Source organism: Hetaerina americana, unplaced genomic scaffold, assembly GCF_022747635.1.
Source record: "Hetaerina americana unplaced genomic scaffold, ioHetAmer1.1.p SCAF_9, whole genome shotgun sequence".
NCBI classification, from domain to species: Eukaryota; Metazoa; Arthropoda; class Insecta; order Odonata; family Calopterygidae; genus Hetaerina; species Hetaerina americana.
In genome coordinates this window covers 21355305-21382903 of record NW_027287538.1, presented here as the reverse complement: position 1 = coordinate 21382903, position 27599 = coordinate 21355305, and the positions used below count along the sequence as shown (strand labels likewise).

At 38.3% G+C, this 27599-nt stretch overlaps 1 protein-coding gene across 2 annotated transcripts in view; it reads right to left on the bottom strand.

The window, feature by feature from the left end:
* Positions 1-27599, bottom strand: part of LOC139698693 (semaphorin-2A-like) — a 185556-nt gene that overhangs the window by 92964 nt on the left and 64993 nt on the right. The gene's annotated exons all lie outside the window — the stretch shown is intronic.

Genomic DNA, 27599 nt, shown 5'->3' with positions numbered 1-27599 from the left:
AAAAATTTAAATTCGAAGCACTACATTTCGATGCAATCCGTTTATGCCATGAGTTAGACGAAATTTGGCAAAAGCGTCCCGAAAAGTTGTTTGAATAGCGCCGTTAGGGGTCAAATATAAATATCATCAGTTTATTAATTAATCAGTATATCTAAATGAGATTAATATAACCTCACATACGTCCTCATGAGACCCGCGTGATGTCTATTATAACTTTTGTATATGTATATAAATAAATAAATAAATAAATATATATATATGTATGTATATATATATATATATGTTGAGTTCTTTTTTTACCATAAAAACGATTTAATACATGATTCACCAAAGGAGATTAGTCTCATTAAAATATATATTTTATATAAATGTCCATTATCGACCTAATTTTTCGCATGCACAGAACAAATTTTGCAATAGATTGTCAAAATACGCCTCAAAATAACATTTAATGAACGCAAAACTTTTCCAAATATTCATTAAAGTTAATTATACCATCATTTTTTTTAAAATGTAGAATTTACATTCAGGTTTCCACAATTCCTAGGCCGATATTCGAATTTAAATCACCATAGTCAACAACAATCGCGATTTCACCTTCCGCCATTTTGAATACATTTCAATAATACCAACGCCAAAGCGAAAATGGCAGAAAATAATTATTGATTTTCAAACTGAATTTAAATTATGGATGGAAAGGTTGTTGATGCAGTGATTGAATAAATGAGTTCATTATCAAAAACTTACAAACCCACGAGCACATGAGTTTAAGCAATGTGCGATTAATGAGAAAAACTTTTTTTTGAATAATTTAACGGCCATATTAGAAAGGAAAAAAAAGTGAAGGGAAAAAAATGTTCTGAACATTAAAAAAAATTCTTTCGCTTGAGATTTTTTTAACGACCCTTAGAGAATAAAGCCCTATTTTAATATCACATAGGAACAAACGTTTAATGGGACTTCCTCGAAGAGCAAGGCCGCATTTGAATGTTTAAAAAAATGCATGACGGAGTTGATTTTTTTTCTTTTTCGTATTTAAAACATCTTTTGTGGAGGTTTCTTTTGAAATCAAGGTTTTCTTGGGTTGCATAAATTTTCAGGGAGGAGTAAGCGTAAAGGAAAAAAAATTATGAAGACTCACTGAAATGCAAAGACCGCCACCATTTTTCTTGGAGAGACTTTAAGACCATAGCAATAATACATCTTCCTTTTTTTCCTCCCTTTTTTCTCCTCCCAGATACCCGTAATGAGGAGTTGGAAAATTAATTATTTCATTAAAGAGGAGACAATTAGGGAACTTGAGAGAAGGGCTTGATGGGATTGGTCGGCCATTTTTCTTCTTTATTTTTTTAATTAATTCCCGAAGTAAATCAGTAGAGAGAAATAAATGAAGCGAAACGTCATGGAAGAGAGAATGCTGGGAAATGGGGAGTTGAAAACAAACAAAAAAACAACGCAAAGCGCTAGGTCTGTAAAAGACTTAGAATGGGATGATCATTTAAAAAAAATATATATTAAAAAATAATTTCTTTGATTATGTAGCTCGGGTAAAAAAAACTCAACAATCGAAAGGATTTAAACGGCGAGAAATGCGAACGCAATTAGAGCATTATTAGACGCGGAATTTCACTTCATTAATTATCAATATGCTTTTTTTAAAAAAAAACACTCTCGAGGTCGTCTTCAAAAGTTATCAATTCGAGGAATGCTTTTTTTTAAACTATTCAAGCTTTATATCTTGTTGACTTGCCTTAGTCTTCTTTACGTCAAAGTTCTTTTAAGTTTCCCCCATCTTTTTCCAGTTCCTCGTCGTCTTACTCTTGTGTACTTCTCCCCCTTAATATTTTATCACATTATACTCATAAGTGAGCTCAGCATATCTTGCTTAAGGAGGTAAGCTCAAACTGGACTTACATTTCCTCTTTTTAATGCCCCTTCCTAAGACTTCTTTTTTTAACTAGTTCGTCATAGGTACGTGTGCCTGGTCCATTCAATGGTTACCACACTTTTGTTAACTATAGAAGTAATGGGAACACTTAAAGAAAGGGACAAATAATACAATAGTAATTATTATTATTCGGTTTCATTCGGACGAGATTGAGACAGTGGCTGTCCTTTCATCTATATAAACCTCGTCAAGTACATCAATGAAATTATAATTGCATTTGAGAGCTAAATAATATTTAAAAGAACTAGACGATGTCAATCAGACTGCATTTCTCTGTTTGGTAGATTTCGGGAAGTAGTTGAATAGAGTGAATTGATAGGTAGAATTAATTAATTTATTGCAGGGAATAGATTGAACGGAAAGGCAACTCTACACATTCCATTTCAGTGTTCCCAATGCAATAGGCGTTCTTGCGGTAATTGCTCTTTTGCCCAAAAATCATCACTACGCACTATTTTAAGTTTAATTCTAATTGCCAAAGGTCACCACAGCGTTGTATAGCATTAAGGTCATCTGAAAAAGCTACTGCGCCCTCAGGATCAGGGATATCACGGTAAACCACAGCATCGTCGGCAAATAAACGCATAATAAGCGTAAATTTATTCCAGTCTGACTGTCCTAGCATGCTTTCTTAACCTCTATCACCGTTTTCATTCATTTCTCATGGCCTTCTGTACCAGTGACTTCTAATTTAATCCTGGTAAAAGCAACGGAGTCATTGGATACGAGAGAAATTTTTAAATGTGCTCATTTATAAAGAAAAATGATAAAATTGATTCGCATTTGCATCGACTTCGAAAGGTGCTTTATCGTATTTGCGATTCATCCAAAAAAAATCTCTCGTCGGTGTTGCCGTGGCAACGCTCGAGCCAACATAAACAATCCACTTGAAACTTCACTGTTTGCATTTTAAAATTACTAATCCTATTTCGCCTCTTAATTACCATTTTATTTGTGCAACTCAAATAAAAAACTGCCGAGCCTGGTCATTTTTACATTTGATTACAACGCCTTTCATGTTGGAATAATTGGATGGGATGAGCCAACCTCGGAATTTAGTTATTGCGTTCGGCTTCATTTAATTATCTCCCCGCAAACTAAACCGAGGTTGTCGTTATGGTGAATCAATTGTTGTTGTAATCGGTGACGGGAAAAGGGTAAACGGTAACGCGATTGTTTTAATAGTTCTTGTTGTTTTTCGATCATAAAAGTATTTTTGTCGCGGGAAATCCATATGCCAGGTTTTTTTTAAACAATAAAAAACGTACGAGGTTCTGTCCGCGTATCGTATAGGTCGTAAATGTGCAAGATATATTTTTTTTCCTGCTGATACCGTACTCGTTCCAATATGTTACGCTGACGTTACGTAAATTTTTACTACAATCTGATTCGTATCCAAACATACGTGCACGTAAAGCTGATGTCGTAAAATTTACCAAGTCCCCCGATTTAAGGGCCCAAGAGGATCCAATGAGGGCCCCTTTCTCTCTCTCTTTAAACCCCAAACCTACCGCATTCCGTTCGATTCTTGATAAAACCTCTGGGCGTTCGGAGTCCCAAAACTAATTTTTTCTTTATGTCCAACCTTATCGCTGTCTCGTAACTTACTTCAGCTTTCATTTATGAGGCTGGATAAAAACTCAAAAGAGACTTTATTGTCGTTTTACTGATTGACTTTTATCGAAATAAATGCGAAATCTACTTTGCTTCGGAAGGCACAATCATGCCTATTAGCGTTCAAAACTTATCGTTTGTCTTTTTGCTGTTGTAGTGACGATCGAAACCAACCAAGAAATAAATTGTGAAAACTTCGCTGTTATATAGTCAAACATCCAAGGAATTATGCCTTAATCATTGTGCATAGTTGAAAGATGAAAAAGATACGATGGATGTTCAAGTCTTAGTATCAAAGTCTGCTTCGATCGATAACGAACTGGCTTTACTGGCTATACGATATTGGTAGTTCCACCTAAAGAAGCCGATTGGGATGCCGCAGAAACCGCTACGTTTTTCTAGAAACTGTTCACCATAACTTTTCAACACTCAGCCTCCGAACAGGTTCCGAAATAAAAATTTGAACTGAATGAAGAATTGTCCAATTTAGAAAAGTAATTGCGGAAGCCCATAAATGCTTTTTTAGTACCATTACCAATAAAAAAAGCATGTAATTTTTCATTACTTTTACCGCCAGACATCAACTTTTTATTTTATTCGTGAAAGAAACTATGAATTTGACCAGGTGGGGGATCAAGATGGTACGGTGGCTATCGTACTGGCTTCCCACCCAGAGGGCTCGGGTTCAAATCCCGGCGGTGTTGAATATTTTTCGGTGTTATCTCGATCCCTACTTGAGGTGCTTTATGGAGGGCACTTTGAGTGAGTACGCCGTCCGTCGGATGGGACGTTAAGCTGCGGACCCCTTGGCGCCTTTCGTAAAGAGTAGGCTAATGCCGACGCCGGGTTTCTCTCCACCCTTCATCCTTTCCTGTCCATCCCTTATGGCGCAAATGACCTCAGCTGTCGGTCGCCTCCCCTAAATGCTACTAGTACTTGACCAGGTGAGGGAGGATTTGGAATAAACCAACAGGGGGGACATTTGTTATTCACTAGTTGACCTAAAAAATATATTTCTCCCAAAATTAAGTATTTAAATGTCAGTTAAGACATGCTCTATTCACCCATTATTGGGACAATGTTTAACGTTTAACTATTGTGTTTCCAATGGAAATCAGTCGCCAGGCATCAATGAAATACGATTTGGGAGACAAGGGGAATTGCAAAATTTTTTAATGCGTTAATTTCTAGCCCATCACGATTTATTTCAGTTTAACGAGTCACTGATTAAAGTTATAAATAATAAATTAAAAATATAAACATTAAAAAGTTGTAGATCACCGATTTCAACAACCGATGGTATGCGAATCGTCATTGGGAGGCGTGAGAGGTATTTTTTAGCGGTGATCGACGATACGAGTTTAAAAAATTGTTGCAAAAAATTAATTAAAACATTTAAGTTATTCATTAACACTGAGAAACAAAATATTATTGGTAATCTACCGTTTAAGGTAAGTTTTGTGAATGGACAAACTTAATAATTCTACATTTCTTAGCCTCGCCTAACAAGACGCAAGCTGATACTCCGAGTTCCAATAAATTTCTTCAATATCGGAGGGGATAGAGATATCTAGAGGGTGGATTTCGTACTGGCTTCCCACCCAGAGGGCCCAGGTTCAAATCCCGGCGGTGTTGAATATTTTTCAGAGGTATCTCGATCCCTACTTGAGGTGCTTTGTGGAAGGCACTTTGAATGAGTATGCCGTCCGTCGGATGGGACGTTAAGCTGCGGACCCCTTGGCGTAAGGAGTTTCGCAAAGAGTAGGTTAATGCTGACGCCGGGTTTCTCTTCATCCTTTTCTGTCTATCCCTAATGGCGCAAATGACCTCAGCTGTCGGTCGCCTCCCCTAAATACTACTACTACTACTTCAATGCCGAATATTTTTCCTCGATCCATTTCATCTAACATTCATCGCCGTTCCTATTCCTACCCCTTCTCGTTTGTCTAACTTTATTTTACTGAAAAGTATGCTACAGTGTAATCCCGCTGATACACAAACCAGCGGTGAATTGGAGGGTATACTATGTATTATCCCGTATAATGTACTATGCATAATGTATAATGTTCTCCCCTCAATATTTTACGATTTTCGTCAACATATTACTGCTAATCAATATGCTTTGCATCCATTTATCCTGTCTCCTCGCGATATCTCCCAGCAATTCCCTCTCGTCCCCCACCCTAACTAACATCTCGTCGTTTGCTTTCTTTTCTGTCCATTTCACTTTTTCCATTCTTCTCCACACCAACATTATCTTAAACCTCCAACATACTCATATAATCTTGCCTCAATGGCCGTGTTTGTGCCACAAAAAACCAAGTTACATATCAAAGTTTTCGTTAATATTTCCTCAACATTCTTACGCACCGCCCCTGCCATCAAATACCATAATCCTTGTGAAATCACTTTTTAATGCATTTCTTTTTCCAATGCCCCTAATACTTTTACTATTTTGGTTAAGAACGAGAAAATTCCAATTTGCTTACGAACTCCGCTTTTGACATGTAACATAGCACTCCTCTTAGTTGAAAATCTCATAAACTTTGTGTTGTTTGCATCAATCTTCATCCCATACTGATCACATTGATTTACTAATGCGCTCAGAATTATCTTAAAGAATACGTAATGTATAACTACACGTCTGTGTAGCTGTGCATGTAAACATAGCGTACTTACGCATGAATACAATATTTTTAAATATATCTGTTGTGTTTAATGCAGCTAAAGAGGCAGGGGCGTATAAAATATACTTGCCAACTATTTCGGACGAGATTCGGAACGCCATATATACCCAGACGACAAAACACCGCTCGGTTCCATCAAAACAGTGAGGTGAAGCTACGGGTCATGTGAGAACCGTCGATTTAATCGTAGGTTTTCATTATAATTCATTATCTTTGTGGTTGCTGCAGGCAATTCTTCGATAATGCATTTTAATTCGAGAAAAAATTTAATACACACACACAAACACACACACAGAGACAACAAAACAAACAAAAGGTATTAGAGAAACGAATTTTACTCGCGTTCACCATTGTTGACGAAATCCGCCATAAAACCTGAAACTCACTCGGGTAACGGAGAGCGAAACGTCGTTGGAATTTTCCGGGATTAGCCGGTGCTTCGCTTTTGGGGTCTCCCTTGCTTCGAATCTCTCTCTCTCTCTCTCCTCTCTGAAATGTCCTCCCTCAGCCCTTTTCCTTGTCCGTCGAATAATTACATTTCATTCGCGCCCTTGCGGTCTCCACCGCCTATCTCTCTCTCTCTCCGTCGGACGCTACAGTCCTCTCGTTGTTCGTCGTCGCAGATTTATTTCCGCCAGGGCCATAAATTTTAACCGTTAATAGAAAAAAACCGAAAACAAAATTCGTGATGCCATTGGTCCCGGGAATTGTCACATGCCATGGATTCTAAATTTAAATTAAACAAAAGAGAAAGATTGAGCGATTCAACTCTTTTTTTTAATAATATTTTTCGGTATTCTTTCGCAAGCCACCGCGCACTTTTTTTCGCGATTCGCTGGTGTGCGTGAAATGAATACATCGCGTGCGGACGATAAGACTATCCCGACCGATGACATAACGTGCCCGGGAAGCTGCAATATCTTTCGAAAAGGGGGTAAAAGGAGGATTAATCGTATCAATCGGAAGATATCGCACATTTTGGTACGTATATACATATATATCCATTTATTTCATTTAAAATCGCCATTAATGCATCAAAGCGAACAACATACTCTTCGGTATACGTTGATAATTCATCCTAGGGAATAATATTGTTTTTTTTTTGTCTTGAGCGATGTTTATAAGACAGAAAATTAGTGGAATTCGTTTCAGTTCGGTTTTCCCGTTAGGATAACAATGGCAACGGATTATTTCATTATTTTTATTATTATTAACGGTAGCCTAATGCATAAAATTCTGTATTGAATGGACCCAAGACACAACACTCCTACGTTTATTTTATTATATTTTTTATGCTTTATTTGGTACCCTACCGCCAGGGTGGGTGGCAGGGGGTGATTACAAACCAGACCAACCTTGAAATAAAACACCTTTCCCTCATAGCGCGGTCAGACAAACTTTATTAATTCTGATTTCTTATTGTTCGCGGTAAATATGACATCTTAAATCTGTTTCTTCGATAATCAAACTCCCAAATTTTATTCATATGATCTCTCCTACGGTAAAAATATTGTGGCTAATAACTTATTTTCATATCATTGCTAAAGAGACAACATACCAATTAATGCAAGCTATTTAATCTACAATTTAACCTTCGCTCTATTGAGGGACCATCAACCTAGAACGTCACCTAGCAAGACACAACTTGACATCCAACAATATTTATACTTAATCCCTCCTAAATTCCGCCAGCTTTCTGCCTCCCTTCATTACGTCCAACAAGCACCTATCCTCTTTTCCTCCGACTTCCTAGCTTCCTCGACGTCACGCAACACGTCTCCTCTATACATATATCAAACTATTCTTCAACATTCCCCATTGCCAATCAAAATGCTCTCCATCCAACTTTCCTGCCTCTTTTGATTTCCCCGAAAATCTTCTCTACCCTCCCCACTAACATACCTAGCACTTCCTCGCTTGTTTTCTTTTCAGGACACTTCACCTTTTCCCATCCTTCTCCACACCCACATTTCTAATGTAAAATCCTGCTTCACTGACTATGTTGCCGAACATAACTACGTTTCATATCAAAGTTTTAAGGAGCCTTTTCGTAATACCCTTACTAAATATCTCTGTCATTATTTCTCTCTGCCTTGAGAGATCATCTTTGCCAAGCGTTCTTCTCATTATATCCCTACTACTTCGTATTTCGGTCCAGAACGCCACCAAGATAGGTTACCATTCGTACCAGCTGTCCAAATTTATTGCTTTCTTATTTGACATATTTTTTCTCATTTTCGTAAACTTTATAATCATTTTTTACATGAATTCCTTACTCCTATTTTACAAACTTCTACAACGTTAACGGAGTGATAACACTATATTAGCAAAGAGTAAAAGATTATGGATCTCAATATATAATCGGGAATGAACGAAATATCTCATTAATGAGCCCAATAAATTTTAACGTACAGATAGCAAAAATCGATTAATGAAGTTCTCCTTATTTTAATCCTAATAATAATAATAGGAACATCGAAAACTGCCTTAGAAAAACTTGGTAGTAGTATTTAGGGGAGGCGACCGACAGCTGAACTTACCCATTAAACATTTAGATATGTTTTCTATGATATCCTAACCTTACAATATGACACGCGTCTAATATTCACATAAACAGTATATGCAACACCAAGTAAAAGTTACTGCCAGCAACATACATTTGAAACAGATTTTTTCGTAATAGCTCCACTAAAGTCAACACCGTTCAATATGTTCCCGTTATAATTCAAGAATGATCAAACAAATCTCCGCTGCCCTAACGACGAAAGTGTCGTATCATATCGCATCCTAATTAAAGGGTGCAGTCACCCGATCAAACAGAATTTTTTCTGTGAACATCGATTTCTTTTTTTGTTTACCTATGAGAAGTTCGAAATGTCAGGTCGGGAAAGAATTGAAGGCAGAAACGATGAATACCGTCGCGCGTAAATTTCGAAGGACTAATTGGCTGGCAACCAATTATTCGGCTTCGACCTGAAATTAGATGACGGCACCAGAAAAAGCTACAAATACACCGTAGCGCAAAAATGAACTCCATTTTTCCGACAAATTGCGACGGTAAAATCAAGCGTCTGTAAGAGACAATTGTTTTAAAAAGGCGATGTGTATTACTTACGTTAAACAGTATCAGGATATATAAAATTATTTTTAATAAGTAATCTACCGGTTAAGGTAGGTTTTGGAAGGGCACAAGGGCACATTTTTCTGCTTGGAAATTTACTTCTCATTGTAGCTCGTGTATTTATACATTTCTCTTCTGCCGATGAAATGTTCCACCGGAGCGTCTACTGTCTGTGAGTTTCATGGCAATTTTCTTATTATATTATGAGGTAATCTACCAGTTAAGCCAGGTTTTTGAATGGACAAAACTACCAAAGGAATATTTTGTACTCCTAACAAAACACAAAATACATCATCCTACTCTACATCAGGTCCCTCTTCAGCTCTGAGTACTTTCTTCCTCCCTTCATCCCGTCCAACATCCCTATCCTGTTCCTTCCCTTTCCTCGTTTGCCGAACATTCTCCCCTCTATTACAGTCTTCAACATCCCGCTGCCCGCCAATAACCCCTTCATCCATTTTTTCTGCCTCCATAGGATTTCTCCCAACAAACCCCTCTCTTCGCCCACCATACCAAGTACTTCCTCGTTTGTTTTCTTCTCTGTCCATTTCACCTTCTCCATTCTTCTCCACACCCACATTTCAAAAGGCTCTAATCTACGTCTATCCTCCTGCTTCAATGACCACGTTTCCACGCCGTACATAGCTACGCTCCATATCAATGTTTTTACGAGGCTTTTCTTAATATCCTTACTCAACATCCCTGTCATCAACTCCATCCTCCTTGGGTAAGCTCCTTTCCCTAGCAATATTCTTACTCTTACGTCCTTCCTAATTTGACCATGTTGGTCCAAAACACCTCCGAGATACGTAACCTGTTCTACCTGATCTAGTTTTTGCCCTCCTATTTTAATGTTTAGCTTTGCCTTTTTCCATCTTGCAAATCGCATAACCTTTGTTTTATTAATATTGATTCTCATCCCATTACTGTCGCTCTGAATTTCCAATTCACTCAGCAATGCTTGCAAGCCCTTGGCTGACTGACAAACTAAAGCTTGGTCATCAGCAAACCTAACTGATTTCACGAATTCCCCGCCTACTTCCATTCCTACCTCCAGTTCTTCCCATGCCTCTTTAATCATTTCCTCTGCATACAGGTTGAGCAGCAACGGTGATAATGGGCAACCCTGCCTTACACCTCTTCCTAACACTGCCCAAGCGGACTCCCCGTTCCCCACTCGCACCTGAGCAGTCTGAGACATGTACAGGTTGCGGATTAGCCTCCTTTCCCTCCAATCTATTCCTATTTTCTGCAATATACTCATTAGTTTTTCCCAATTCACTCTATCAAACGCTTTTTCGAAATCTACGAAACAGGCAAATACCCCCTGGTTGTGTTCTATATTCCTTTCGATTAAGAGTCTCATTACTGCAATGGCATCATCCTTGCCTCTCCCCTTCTTAAACCCAAACTGATCATCCCCTAAGCTTTCATTTGCCCTCCTATCTATCCTTTTGTTGATAATCCTGAGAACAACTTTAGCTGCGGGGGATATCAAGCTTATCATCCTGTAGTCCTCACATGATGTAACCTTTACTTTACTTGGAATAGAAAGTAATTCTGATCTCACAGTCTTCCGGCCAGAGAGTTATGAACATGGATTTGACAATTAACAAGCCATATCCTACGACGAGAATCAGCATTAGAAGAAGTTCTCACAATATTAAACATGCATTCATTCACATAAGCAAAATGGCGGATAAGATACTCCGCCATTTTATTTTCGTTTATTTCATCAACGCAATTTTAATTGGACCTACGGGTCCATCAAGATTTTATAGAGGAAATTACTCCGACAATAAATACGATAACTATTACGAAAGTAATTCAGAGAAATATGATCTATTGCTGCGATTAAATAAAAATTAACTCATATTATATTGCTATGAAATGATCCATTGATGCACTCAATTCAAAACATTCAAATACTACATAATGTAGTGAGGATTGGACACGATATTATAATGGCTGCAAGTATCTCCGTTCTCAAATATCATAATCCAACAAACAATTCTCTTCCGCCATTTTGAATTGTCTTCAAATAAATAAAATATGGGACAATTGTCTCCTCCATTTTGTTATCCGTAATATTCATTTATATCGTATTAAATCGGATGCCGTATTGAGCCTCACTTTATTAGTTCAGGAGCAATAAAATTGGAAACAAATACGACATTATGAATATAGTAATTATCGTAAAAATGACACCTTACTTCTTTCAATCGATTAATAAAAGAATCATGAATAACGAAATCCAAAGATTTATACGAAGATGAAATTGAATATCCATCGTTCCCCTGCTGAAAAATAGATATGGATTGCCGAAGCCCTTTCATATTTCGGCAAACGAAATTCGCTGGACAATTGACACCATACGAATTCATCTCATGACTGGACCACCCAGTGGAAACTGCGTGAAGTAAATACGAGTATGAACCTGGGTCCGTTTTCATTCCCCCCCCCCATAACGCTACCTCTCGTTCGCCGAGATGGAGAAGGGTAACGGGGAGACACTCCCTTTGCATCACCCGACCCCGTCGTTCGGACCCTGCAGCCAGCTTGTCCCCAGAGGGTAGGGGGGGGGGATGGAGAGAAGGGGAAGCAAATGAAAAGAGAGAACCCCTTTCGCTCTTTTTCCACCTCCATATTTTTTCTATTTTATTTTTTCGGGTGGAAGTCATAAATTTCCAAATAGCAAACCCCCCCCCAACCCCCATCTCCCCACAAAAACGACCGCCCCTTTTTTTTCCTCTTCCTCTGGAAACTCACCCTCTTCCGCCGTGCTGGTGTAATTTATGCACCTTTAGTGCAATTTTCCTTTGGTTTTTTTTACTCATTTCATCGATCGTACGCACATAAGGATTGTTCGCTACTCATTTTTTTTCAGATATTTTTATCAATATTAGGATTCTTAAGGTGTATATGAGGGTATGTATGTACCCAGAGGTTACGGGTTCGATTCCCACTTGGGCAGGTTTTACTCCACCTAGGACTTGGGTGTTTGTAATTGTCTTCCATGTAATATGTTGGGGTTGGGTGGAAGAAGGGCCAATAAAGTCTCAACCTCGTCGCAATAAAGTGGTAAAATAAAGACCCCGATTTTTTTATTTCACACGCCGTCGGGCTTAGTACTGGGTTAACTGACCTTCGGGTTGATAAATGTGTACATGGTTTATTCATACATATACATACATATATAGTATATATATATATATATATTGGGTCGCGGTAGTCCAGTGGGTAGAGCGTTGGACTGCTGACCGGAAGGTCCCGGGTTCGATTCCCGGGCAAGGCACTCTGGGCACTTGCAGCTCCACCCAGGCTTAAGTGATTTTTCGGGTACCAGGTCTTCCTGGGAAACCATAACCGGCACAGGGAAAAGAACTGGCCCCCCTTACCCTGATGCGTGAATTTTCACACGCCGTATAGGGCTTAGTACTGGGTGAACTCTACCATCACCTACTAAACCGACCTTCGGGTTGATTACTGTGTTTATGGTTTTATATCGATTATACGGAAACGCTCACACGAGTAGTATAATATTGGGGGAACGGCACAATAGAACACAAATAAAATAGTAACATTTAAAAGGACACTCACACGGTAAATTGTTTGAGCTGTCGGCCTTCTCTTCTTCAAGTAAGACTCTTGTGTTCTATTGTGCCGTCCCAATATTATATATATATATATATATATATATATATATATATATATATATATATATATATATATATATATATATATATATATATAAAAGTTAAGAAATTGACGACAAAAGTTTTCACGCCCTCCCGCATAGCCGCTCTGCTGCCTGGGGGAATTGACGCTAATGGATGCCTCGTGACATCTATCATCTTTCATTTTGGCGCAGGAAACGAGGCAAGGATTTCATTTCGGCTTCGTGGACGGCCGTTAAGGTGGAGTTTTATGGCCATTTCGACCGTTCTAATAAAAACTAGCAGAAAAATAATGAAATGAGGGGGGGTGGGGGGTATAGGTGTAACATATGGCCGGGACATGACTGACTCTTACATCTGGGCCCACTGAAAAGGAAAGCAGACCTCGCCTTTCCAAAGTGTAATTATTGTTTTTTTAGTAAAAATATGGTTTCCCTCCCCGTTGTCGTCGGACCGGAAGCGTGAAATATGAGTGTAATCGATTTCAAGGCTCTACTAATCCGAAAAACCTTGGCGACGTGGAGTACCAGCACATTCGAATTGAAATTTACGGATTCGGCATTTCGCTTATACGAATCCCAATTCCCCGAGAATATTGGATATTTTGTTATACAGGGAGCCCCTGGAGGAACTTCATTACCACAGGATAGGTGAATGTAGCCTAAAGTGTGGTTTATTTAAACAATATGCCCTATTCCGAATGTCTAAAGAGATAGAGGGATTTAGATGTTTAACTGTCAAAATGAAAATAGTAACCATCGCGCCCAAAACAATCAGCTTACGCCGATTGAGTCAACAATCAATCAATAATTATGGGGGACAAAAATCGAAGTTTTGATGCATGGGAAACGACAATTAGCCAGCCATACAATATAATTGCATGCGAAAATCTCATTGCAGACAACAATACCTTTAAGCAGTTCTATTTCTAGGAACGGGGGATCGGAGGAATTTCAATGTCACTTGTCAATCCTTACACTTCACGGAATACTGAGCTACCCTCAATGAACAACAACACCCTAAATACTTTCATTTCGCTAGTAACTGGGCAACGAACGGCAGATATCAAACAAATGCTCAGAGAACCACTAAAGAAAACATTTACTCTAACAGATACTAGCCTAGATAACTAGCGGACAATGAAAGGACACTTATAAGTGAATATTCTTTCTTTATTTGTCTATGTTTTTAATGTGACGCCATAGCAACTGCTAAAATCATTGGGTTTAAAAAGTTATCCTAAGCCACTTCATTGCGTACCAGACCTGGTAACTTTAAACTACTACAATTGAAGGCATTAAATAAAATGACTGTTAATCGGATCATAATCCGTAGTCTAACGTATCTTGCCATAGGTATTGTGACCACTGCTGGCGTTGGTCACTCTTGCTTGCAAAGGTACTAAACTACGAAGGCGGAAAAATACTTCAAAGTCAATTATTAACTGGGCTTACAGACTATTGTAAAAAAAAACGCCATTGGTCCAGAGAGATGGAACAAGACAATATGACAAAAGTGCAAATGGGATTTAAGCCATTTTCCGGCTCAGAGATGGCCGCCGTGTCAAAAAAAAACAAAATGGACCAGTTTCAAACTCGAAGGAAACATCCTTTTCGTCCTAACTAAACCCCTCATGAAAATTCAGGGAAAGAGCTTCGGAAGAAGAGCGCGGGGTCGTCGAAGAAACACGAGAGGCTCCGGGAAAATATTAAATGAGAAGCCCATTTCGTGCTTCAGACGAAACGATGTGGTTAACCCGTTTTATGAAATGGAAATGAGGACGATATGAAGTCATTTCGGGCAGTGCAAGGGTGCCACCCGGCGAGAAGAAAATCATTCCCGAGGACTCGGTTTTACACGAGACCAATTCGACGACAGCACAACACAATATGGGATGTTGTCGAATCGCAATGAAAAAATTGGGCGAGTCCATTATACTAAAACAATAAAAAAGTAATGATAATTTCGATAAGGAGTGAAATATTGAACACTCAAAAAATGTCAGCGGATGGGCACTGCACTTACTAAACCTGATGGCAGGACTGTCAATATGAAAATTTTTATTGGATATACATAATTATATATATATATATATATATATATATATACATACTTGCAGTACCACTGTTTCTTCCGAGGAAGGCGGAGCTAAATTCCGTCGAAATTATTAATATAAAACGTGTGAGTGTTCTTTTTATGTGTTCTTATATTGTTTGTTGCTGTCCAAGTTTTTTTTAACAACATTTCCGTGTTACTTTGACGAAATCATATATATATATATATATATATATATATATATATATATATATATATATATATATATATATATATATATATATACATATATTTAATGTAAAATATTTAGCACTAGTGAGCACAGGCAAATTCACATAAACACAAAATAGGAAAGAAACTCTTCTTTTTTGTATGTTTCTATGTTTGTGTCCACTAGTGCTAAATTTTATGCATTATTATTCACGTCCGAGAGCCTTTAAAAAGTTATATATATATATATATATATATATATATATATATATATATGCTTTCGTAGACATAACACGGAAGTGCCGAATAGTACAATACACAGTAACACACAATATAGAAACACAAAAAAAAAGAACACTCACACGCATTTTCTTGATATTTCGACGGAAACAATCCGTCTTCCTCAGTTGAAGAATGAGTCGCCTATTCCTCCATTCTATTCTTATTTTCCTCTATACGCATATTCATTATTTTTTCCTAGTGCTCTCTATCAAATGCCTTTTCGAAATCTGCGAAACAGGAAAATACATCCAGATCTAATTCTATGTTCCTCTCTATAAGTGACGTCGTTGCCGCAGTGGCATCACGCGTGCCTCTCCCCTTTTGTCTAAGTAATCATTACCGTGCTTGAATTACATAGACTTCTCCCCTACAAAACATTTCTTTAGATGCTTCGTATTTCGTCACCCACATCTACAATTGAAAACCTTATTTAGTTTTTTAACACGTCCTAGTTCATTATTTCTAATGCACGTTTTACATAGCCGTTTAACAGAATAGAACATATTTATTCTATAGACTTGCGATATTTGACACGTTGGTGTAGTTTATTATGCTATAGTTAACATACTGTAGTTCTACACATTGTAGGACTACATAACGTAATTTTATGCAAACAGAATATTTTTATACGATGTCGGGTAAAATGATTGCACATCCTGCCGGTTTGGATGTCATTGGTCAACGGTGTAATTTTACTTGTTGCAGTTCCGCATATTCCAGCTTTACATGTTGTAGTTTTACGTGTTGCAGTTTAAAGCGACGTAGTTTCACATGATATACTTTTTGCTTAAAGTGTGTATGATTATGATTAACATATTGTCGTGTTACATGTGTAGTTTATGCTATTTCCGAGTAACCATTCTGGGTTTATGATTTTTACCTAGTATTTTACCGATGCATGAAATTGTGTATTTTAAGTTTTACAATTTTTACACCACATGCTGATGTCTAGATGTAGGTTTACATAAAAAAACACACGTGCCAACTTATTCAAGCATACGCTTCTATTGGCAAGAACAAACAAATTATATTTACATGGATTTCTTGGTAAAAGTATGAAAACTGTACTCGTCTTAACATATCTTTTATCCTTCACGGAATACTCGGGGTTTCGGATTTTCTCTTGGAACCGATCGTGATCCATTGGAATATGTTGTCACAGGGTTGTAACATCGCGCAGGCATGTAGAACGGCTGGCATCTATATACGTAAACTCGGTTCTGATTCCAAGGTACATGGTTGCATTACATATCCCTCCGGCAAGAGTTGTATTCCGAAAAATATACGACCAAAAGCAAAAAAAATAAAACCGTACGCTTCAAAACGAGAAAGAAATCGATTTTTTCGCCGCTTTTAAAAAAGTAACTGATGATTTCATTTATTTAAAGTTTGGTCCAGTACACAGAACACCACCAGTTTAACAGATATAGACGGGCCATTGTTCTCTTTTTAGCGGCCTGGGGAGGAAATCCATTTTAGGATGTAACATAAACATATAATTGAATTAACGTGAACATTCGACTGAAAACGACAGAGAGACGAATATTTCCAGTGCTATTCAAGTGTCTGAATGTATGTTTCTGTGTGTATGTATGTATATATATATATATATATATATATATATATATATATATATATAGGTCAGTGTGTGGGGGGTGTTTATGTGTGGGTGGATGTGTATGTGTAAGCATGCGTGAGTCTGTATACATGTACGAGTATAACACGAGGAAACTCGCTTTAACCGATCCGGAGCCACATCAATTACTCAATTTGATGTTCCCAAGCCAACCACCATCGGTCAACAACAAACATGGAAAAAGGTGGATCATTAATTACGCAAACAAAGAAAAACGACCGTTCTGTTTTTGTCAATTATGCCGGCATAAAACTCGCGTTTCGAAATTTTATAAAATAAACTCAATAAATATCTAGAGTGGTAGAGAAGATAAGCCAATCAACTCACATTTTTTGTTGCGTTTGTGTTTATATGTTTATATATATATATATATATGTGTGTGTGTGTGTGTGTGTTATGTGTATATATATATATATATATATATATATATATATATATATATATATATACACATATATAAATACAAACGCACATATAAACATATAAGCGCAACAAAAACTATATATATATTATAAAATATATAATATACGATACCTATATATATATGTATATATATATATACATATATATATATACATGTATATATACATATATATATATACATATATATATATGTATATATATATATACATATATATATACATATATATATATGTATGTATATATATACATGTATATATATACATTTATAGACACACATATATATCGTATACACACACCTACATTTTTTTTAGCATTAGTCCGAAAACAGCATATTTTGGCCTTTTCATCGGATTATTATTATCAATGATAAAAATGACATTTACAAACACCCAGGTCCTAGGTGGTAGAAAACCCACTCAGGCGGGAATCGAAACCGCGACCCTTGGAATGACAGGCGAGGACGTTACCCCGTCGCCACCGGGGTCAGCATATTTCATCCAACTTTACACATGTTGTTTCCCACAACTAATCATTTGACAAATGTTGCGGTGAATGAAAACCTCCCCGAATCCGCAAGAAGCATAGAGTTGATAACATGCGATATGGCCGGCGTATGGTAGGCTAAATATTTCAAACTTCCCGGACTAAATGTCGCCATCTAAAATTATCCAATAGCCACGATCTCCTCTCAACATATTGTCCCTTCACCCTTCCTCCAACAACTCCTCCCCATCCCCACACACACATTTCTCTTCACTCTTCTCCGAGAACGGCATTTATATAATGACCGTCGAAACGCCGCCACTTACCAACTTCCGCCAGGGTGACAATGACTTGGGATGAACACGAGAATGAACACCCAACCCTACAGTTTAGGGTCGTCTCCTGAAAAGCTGTTAAGGTTTAAAACCGTTACGTTTCAAGACCTCTCCGGTTTACGCTCTTTAAGTTTAAGTCCACTTCGGTACGCGCCGCTTTCAAGTTACGCGATGGACCCGAATGACCATCCCAGCCCATAACAACTCCGCTCTCGCCTTATCCACCGTGAATATCTCTCCCACTCCGTTCTCCTCGTCATTCCTCGCAACCGCCAGACCCCAAACATTAGATCGTGATGAATGAAGATAAAATGGACGCGGGCTTTCCCCTGGGGAAGTCGTTTGCAGCGAATAAAGGAATCCATTTTCTGAATTATACTCTTGAACGTGGGAGGGGCGATAGAGCATAGCCCGGAACTCTTTTTATCATTTTTTTTATATTCTCTTTCTCCCTCTTTCATGATCCGAGGGAAGGGGATTGCTGCCAGAGTTTCGAGGGGGGAGTTTTTTTTCAGAAAGTTTCATTATTTTTTTATGCTTTTTGGACAGCTATAAGGGTGAGGGAGGAGTGCCATGGGGTCATGCGCTTTTGGAAGGGCTTCGGACGTCGTTTTATCAACTTCTTCACTCGACGGAAAATTGGTTTGGTAGGGAATTGAAATAAAACTGTTCCTTAAAATAAAGGGATAAAACAGGAGATAGGACAGGGTCATCATCCAATTAAGAATGGTCAATTCAAGCATTATACTTGAATTTTAATTTTTGTTTAAAAGACATTAATATAAGCGAGTTTGCTCACGATAATCGGAAGAGTAAAAATCCAGATTACGTACTAATCTGCCGGGTTGACTTGTAGGCGACAGAATTTGGAGGATTTGTTCATTAAAAAGCCGAATTCCAACTGCAAAAGATAGGATTTTGATGTGGCCAATAAACGTCCTCAGAAGAATCACGACCCCAAATACCCTAAGCCTCATGCTACAAATAAATGTTTAATTTCAAAACCATTACGATCCTCCATGCCATTCAAAAAAGGGCTTTTTCTATCCCCCACAAAACTTGCCTACCAATAATTCTCACCCCCATGTATGACATTCTTCTGACAATATTCCATCCACATCCACCATAATCTGGTACCTTCTTTGCATTTCCCTCCAAAAACCTATTTTTTCCTCCCACTATGCACCTATAACTATTTCGTTTACTCTCTTTCTTGTACACTTTTGTGTCTTCCATTCTCCTACACGCCAATATCTCAACAATAGTCTCCTATATACGCTTATCAACCAAGTTTCTGAGACGTGCGTCAACCTAGCCTGGCTTTCACACCCGTCTGTCTGTCTTCCCATACGGTCCCCATGCCCTTCCCAAATGTACGGTATTTTTAACCAATAAAAACCTTCTTCAATTTCCCTAATTACAGGAAATTATAGCGCCGACACCAAATGGTACGTAAGAGTAAAGATTCCTTAGTCCTTACGAGGGCGAACGAGAAAGTCAAGGGATCGGCAAGGTGTCGTTCCTATCGTACTGGCTTCCCACCCAGAAGACCCGGGTTCGATTTCGGCAGACGACAGATCGTTGTTAGTGGTATCCCGATCCCTACTTGAGGTGCTTAATGGAGAGCGCTTTAAGTGACTACGGCGTCCGTCGGATGGGACGTTAAAATGTGTGACCCCTGGCGCTTTTCGTTAGGAGTAGGCTAATGCCGACGCTGGGTTTCTCTCCACACTTCCTTCTTTCCCATCCATCTCAAATGGCGAAAATGTCCTCAGGTGTCGGTCACCTGCCTTAAAATCTACTCTCTACTAGGAAAAAGATCGATGCACGGATTTCCCTCACCGAAGACACTGTTCCCCGAAGGTGGCGCGTCATTCAAACTTTCCTCAATTATCGTCCGGTTCCGCACCCTGCGCGCGTGCGTGTGACTGGGTCTATATCCTCCAGATAAATGAGTCATCCCGATTGAAACCTCACCTTTCGGTGATTCTCGCGAATTGAGCAATAAGCCAGCAAACTTATATCGTTTCTGTATTCACAGTAAATATTCGGTTGTGAGCCAAGCAGCGTTTCATCACCAGCACAGCAAACAGGCAAACCGGCAAACAGAATCCCGGACCATCTTAAGGTTTAGGCATCACAAGGAAGTAAATAGAGCAATGTATTGGTCTTGAAATACTCGAAGGTATTTTTTCAAATGTTGATGAAGGTGTAAGGTCTGCGCCGAAACAGATAAAAAACTGCGTGAGCATTACCTTTTGTTTCTACGTGTAGCATGCGTATAGCATCTTCTTGTTTCAAACTGCTTCTTCTAGGTTATTCCTTTCGATATATATATTCCCATATATTCCCAGGGCCCTTGAAAATGTGTTCTCATATTGAAAGATATAAGTAGCTTTTGCATTTTCATGAAAACAATAGTATCCCCATTTCAATATACATATGTATATGGAGGGAAAAAATGTGTGTTTATAAATATATATTTTGTACGTGTGAATATATATGTTTCTGTGCGTATGTGTATATATATATATATATATATATATATATATATATATATATATATATATATATATACGTACATACATATATACTTTTACTTTTTCTTACTTCCCGACCCTTCCTCGGCAAAGTTTCCATAGCCTCGCACTGCGTCTTTCGCCATGCTAATTTTGCTTTATTCGTTATCCGTCTCAAAATACAAAACAACTGTATAAACTTGGATTAAATATTTTCACACAAACACGCAAAGAAAGAAAGGACATACGAATCTATTGCACCTGATTTAATTTTTCGCATTGTCGCAACAAATAGGTATTAGAGACTAATTTTCAAGGAACGCTCTATTTGGTGTTGCATACTTTTCCTTAGCGATTAAACCCGGCTAGTGAACAGCCTTAGCATTCTCCTCCGCAGAATTGATCTGTCTCCCACAGCAACAGATTTCCGCGGCAATCACTCCGTCCGCCTTTTCAGTAAAATTAAGCCTCCCCGACAACAATGGATTTGCTGCGCATTTGCGAGTTTTGTTTGTCTTTAATTCAACCATTCTGCGATAATGGTGGAATTCACGCTCCCTTCGCATGTCATAGGGACTCGTGGAGGTTTCAATTGAAGCGGACGGGGTTGCCCCGGAGTTTAAAATCGAATCCTGGGAGCGTGGCGTTTTGGGCGGACCGGAAGCATGCTGGATGGAGGCCGGTAATCCGAATTGGGCGTGTGGCGAGTTGGTCGCTTGCGGGGAAGGGAAGCAAACACAGGAGTTGAGCTCGTTTGAAAGCGGTTTCAAGTCTCTCGCCAGTTTTAATTTTAATCCCATACTCATGTGTGCTAATGCCTTTTTGTTTGAAAGTGTGCCCTTCTGGCAAAGAACTTCTTTTACGTGGTCTGGCTGAAACAGACGAATGCCACATACTTGCTGAGTCAGGTAGCTTAGCTTTATAAAGGAGAGAATAAAATTTTGGAGAATTTAATGGCGGATAATAGGGGAAATTTCCTGTTGACCATCATGTTTACACTGCCCCCCAAATCCGCGGGTTACCACATTGTCGTGTTTGTGGGGGTGGCAGTAACTACAATGATCCTGAGAGCAATACAGGCGGAAGCAAAAGCTCCTGGTACGTCCACCCTTGCCGGTCAAGGTGAAGAATAGGAGCAAAGCTAGGAGTAACCCACAATGCAGCGTCTAACTCATATTGAGCGGTTGCAAACAGTATCTGACCAGAATGGACGGTTGAATTAAGATGGGCATTAGATATTTCTACCCATGTGGAAAGGTAAGGGCAACTACCAAACTATTATTCCCAAGATGTACATGATATGATATGGATCTCTTAGTACGGAATTCCGGAGGTAGAACTTCCACTCATTCGCATCTCTGGAAGAATATACATTGGGGCCAAATAAAGAGAGAAACAAAAGGAAGAGGACGTTGAGAAGAGAAACTAAAAAGCAGGAAATGGAAAGAAAATGGTAAGAAAATGGACACTGAAACGATACTTGAAGGAGGCAAAACAGATATAAGAAAATTCTAAGCAATAAATGCTGAATAATTGGCAAGTAAATCTTGGGATGTCTTGGAATGAGGCGGGAGTGGAGATCTGCAGGGTACAGGCTTTACCTTTCAGACGAAGAAAAAACTCGAATAAAAGGAATTCTGGATAGGATGGAGAAGATGAAGTGGACAGAAAGGAAAACAAATCAAGTGCTGGGTACGGTGGGGGAGGAGAGTGGATTGTTGGGAGAAATCATAAGGAGACAGGAAAGATTGATGCAAAGCATTTTGATTGGCAGTGAGATGTTGGAGACTGTGATAGAGGGGAGAATGTTAGGCAAGCGAGGAAGGGGCAGGAATAGGATAGGTACATGTTGAACGGAATGAAGATAGGTAGGAAATATCCTGAATCGAAAAGTGGCTTATTGTAGCGTCGCATTGTTGGGAGGAACAACATATTTTCTTGATATTGTTGTGTTTTGTTAGGAGGAGCAATATATTTACTTGGTATTGTTGTGTTTTGTTAAAAGGAACAATATACGAGGGTCATCCGGAAAGTAGTACCCGTTCGTGAAATAAAGACACAAAAGTAAATATTAACAAACATAAAAAATTTTATTTGAAAGAGGATACTTTAAACTACTTCTCAACATAATCTCCAAGCAAATTAAGGCATTTGTCATAACGTGTGAAAAGTTTCTGTATTCCTGCTGCATAGTCCTTCGCCGCCAGCTCATTGAGATACGCGAGGGACCCATCTTGCACAAATTTTTGCATAATGCAGATGGTGTTTAACAATTTCATGAACAATTGTTCGAGAAACATTGGGAAAATGCTCACAGATGTCATCAATTGTGACGCGCCGATCGTTCCTCACGAATTCGTCAACTGAGCTCACCAGTTGGTGTGTAATGACAGACGGGGTCCCCGAACGCTCATCGTCGTGTGTGTTCCCCCTCCCCATGTTGAAGTTGCGACACCACCGCCGAACAGACGACTCGTCCATTACATTGTCTCCATACACCTCCTTTAATTGGCGATGAATATCACATGGGCGAACGTTTCTTGCATTGAGGAATTTAATCACTGCCCTCACTTCACAACTGGCGGCGTTCTCAATTTTTTTAAACATTGTAAACAATCACAGAAACAACACAGGCAATGCTAGCGTCACGCAACTTGGCTCAGAGAAGGCAGACAAGCCACTGAAGCTATCTGACCTCGTCCAGCGGCTACTCGCGTCGTCAGCACTTCATGCGGCACGAACGGGTACTACTTTCCGGATGACCCTCGTATTTACTTGGTATTGTTGTTTTTTTGTTAGGAGGAACAATATATTTACTTGGTATTGTTGTGTCCATCCAAAACCTACTTTAACCGGTAGGTTACCTTAAAAAAATGTTGGGAAAAGGATGAAAGATATAAAGTGATTAAAGTAGAGTACATTAACGAAAGGATAATTATGATAAGACTGAAAGGAAAGAGCAAAGACCTTGTGATAATATAAAGATACCTGCAAATTAGCCAACATTCGGAAGAAGAAATGAAGGAGTGCTACGAGAAGATAGAACTAATCACTGAAAAGGAAGGACGAAAGCCTTGCATAGTAGCAATGGAAGACTTAAAAGCAAATGTGGGCGAAAGCGGTGAGGTCAAGGCTGGAAAAATTCGGACTAGAAAAAAGGGACGATAGAGAATAAAGACTACTTTTGTATAATAATAAAACTGTCTACCACTCTGTAACACCTTGCTTGAGACTGATAAAAGGTGGAAATACACTGGTACATAGGCATCACGAATAAATGAATTTAAATACCAAAGTGAATTTATTCTTATTAAACAAAGGTATAGAATTTGTAGGAAAATAGCAAAAGGTTATCCAGGACCAGATATTAATTCTGGTCATAACCTAGTAAAAAAAGAGTTATGTTTAAAGTTGAAAAGGACAATAATGAGGAAGTAAAGAAGATAAATGAGGAATTGGAAAGCTAAAGAAACCAAGAAAAGCTCTGGAAATGGAAAAAATATTAATGGAAAATCTGAAAGCCAAAAGAATTGTGAATTGCTTGTACGACATATCGGAGATCATAAAAAAAACCGGCATGAAAGAAGGAGAAAAAAGAAGCAGTCGGTGTAAAGTGCAGAAAGGAAATAAGGAAAAAAATGAATCACAGGTAAGATTTTGGACAATTTGGAGGAAAGAAGAATTTGGAAAAATTTAATTACTTAAGAAGATAAAAAAGAGAATATAGGATACTCAATAGTGAATTCAGAAGAGAAACAGATAAGGTCAACTAAAATAAATGGATGAGTGACAAGTGTCGTGATAGGGAAAAATTAGATATGGTAGGAATATATGATGTGATGCATAAAGAAGCAAGAGACCAAGCTTTTAATGGGAAGGTATGAAGTAGCTTTGAGATAGAAGACAAAGACGGGAAAACTATTAGTGAACCAAAGGAGGTAATGAACAGGTGAGGTGAAAGGAATACATTGAATTTTCATCTGATTGGGAGCAAAAAATCCATGGCAAGCGAATTGGAACTGGAGAAACAGAACGAAGTGGTTGGTGATGATGAAAAAGGGAAAGATATCCTAGAAAACGATGTTGAGAAATCTATGAAAGAGATGAGAAACAGGAAAGCAACAGGAGTTGACGACATGCCAGTTGAAATATTGAAAGAACACAATAAGAAAGAAAGAATTAACAAGTTTGAGCAACTGGATTTACGAAGAGGGACAGGGGCCTAGAGACTTCAAACAATGGGCAATGGTTCCTATGGAAAAGACGAAAAGTATCAAGAAATGTGAAGAATACAGAACGATAAGCCTGATATCACATGCTGCTAAAATATTTCCGAAAAAAATCAATAGAAGAATGTATGAGAAACTACGTTTGATGGGAGAAGAACAACATGTATTTAGTCGAGGTGTCAGTAAAAGGGATGTAATAGATATATTGAGAGTAATATGCAAAATAAACCGGGAATTTTTCTTATTATTTCTTATTTGAGTACCCTGCAAGCCACCGCTATGGTGTGTGACTGGGAATGAATACACACCAGACTAATTTTGACCCAAATATGACCCTATCACCGTCGGACAAAGTTATTCTGATCCCTTATTGTTCGCGTAAAAAAATGACATCTTAAATCTATCTGTTCTAGACTTCATCTCTCTAATTTTTTTTGACATGATCGATCCTACCGTAAGACGATATGGGTACCATTTTCAAAATAACTGCTAAAGCGACAAGAACAAAAGAACGAACAAAAGTATGCTTTGCACATATCAAAAGCTTTTGATAAGAGTTAGATAGGACAAACAAACGGTGATTCTGAAAAATCATGGGATTGATTGGAGGGAAAGAAGATAAAAATAAAAGACCTTTACCTAAGTACAAAAGTTAATGTAAGGGTAGAAGGTTGGTTGACAGACGAGATTGGAATAAATTTCGTGAGTGAGTGAACACAAGAAGTGATTCGAGTCAAATAATTTGTATTCCATGTTTGCCAAGCACCCACCCCCTGGATAGGAACCATCACAGTGACTTTGCACCGGATGCCTTCCACAACACAACAAATGAAGATCCTTTGGAGACTCCAGAGATTGTCCAGCATTCCATGAATACATATCAGTTAGCTTGCGAACAAATGCTTCCAACCCATTAAACCCTATTCTCCCTTCCACTATAACACCTATTTATATTTTTAATTGTTTTTAATTTTAGTACCCAGCAAGCGACCGCTAGGGTGTGTGGCAGGGGGTGAATACACACCAGACTAAGAATATTTCAACAAATGTACGAGATCCCAACTATCAGATGTAGGAGGAATTAATTTTTTTCCTTAAACCATCACCCAATTTCTTGGACCTCTTTTCCCTGGTTATTTGAATTTCCCTCCCTTCTTCCTTCCTTCCCCCCTCCTCAAGAAATCAACGCCATTGATGGGGATTGTGACCCCAGTAGAAACTTTTACAGGTAACAATGTATTGTAAAGACTCAAGATGACAATGTCATACGTACTTGCAGAGTAAAAACTCATGAGGTCATTGTAAAATTTTCTTCTACAGGTATGTTATGTAATGTGCAAAACCATCTTCGTCGGAAACCCTAACCCTTCATTCTCATTCCAAATCCCAAAACCTCTTCTTTCACCCCCCCAAACTGTTGCCCCATGACTAAAGGTATATATGATATATATATATATCGTCATTAGTGTATCAATTCTGAGATTGTTTTACTGCAGCCCTTCATTCTTCCCTGTTTAGTATCAATTCCCTCACCTTCTGATAGGTTCACTGTTTTACGTCCTTCTTAATTTGCCCTATGTACTTGTCTCTTGGCCTTCCTCGCGCGATCTTTCCTTAAATTTTTCCTTCCTATGTATGTGTGTGTATATATATATATATATATATATATATATATATATATATATATATATATATATATATATATATATACACACACCTTTGGTTATGGGCCTCTACATAAATATATTTATATCTTGTGTGAAAGTCTCAAGGATGTGAATAATAATGTACAACAAGATAGCACTAGCTTACATAAATACAGTAATAAACAAAAAAAGAGAGTCACACGTATTCCGAATTTTCGGTGACGATGTCACCCAGCTAGAGGGAAACAAGGAACCCCTTCTCTCCCTTGAGAAAGGTGGCATCACCACCGAAAATTCAGAATACGTGTGAGTTTCTTTTTCTATGTATTTGTTTGTGTTCGCTAGTGCTATCTGGGTGTATATATTTTTTCTTTCCATTAAGGAGACGATCTTGGGAAAGTGGTGTTTGAAAAGGTAGCTCCATGTCACCAAACCTATTTAACAAATTTTTGGAAGAGATAATACCAGAATGCTTCGATGGAAGTATAGGAATGAGTATCGGAGGTAAAAGAGCGGAATGTAATACGTAATGTAATAGCGGAATGGTTTGGTGATGATGTTGCTGTACTGGCATAGAGTAAACAGAAAGTCATAGAAATATGAAGAGCGGAAATAATTCCCTAAAAAAATTAATCAAATTTAAAGGGTACAAGGAGAAGTATAACAATATGGCGGCTACATTTTGAAAACGCTACCCTAAAATAAAAATAGACGATGAATGTTCCGCAACAAAG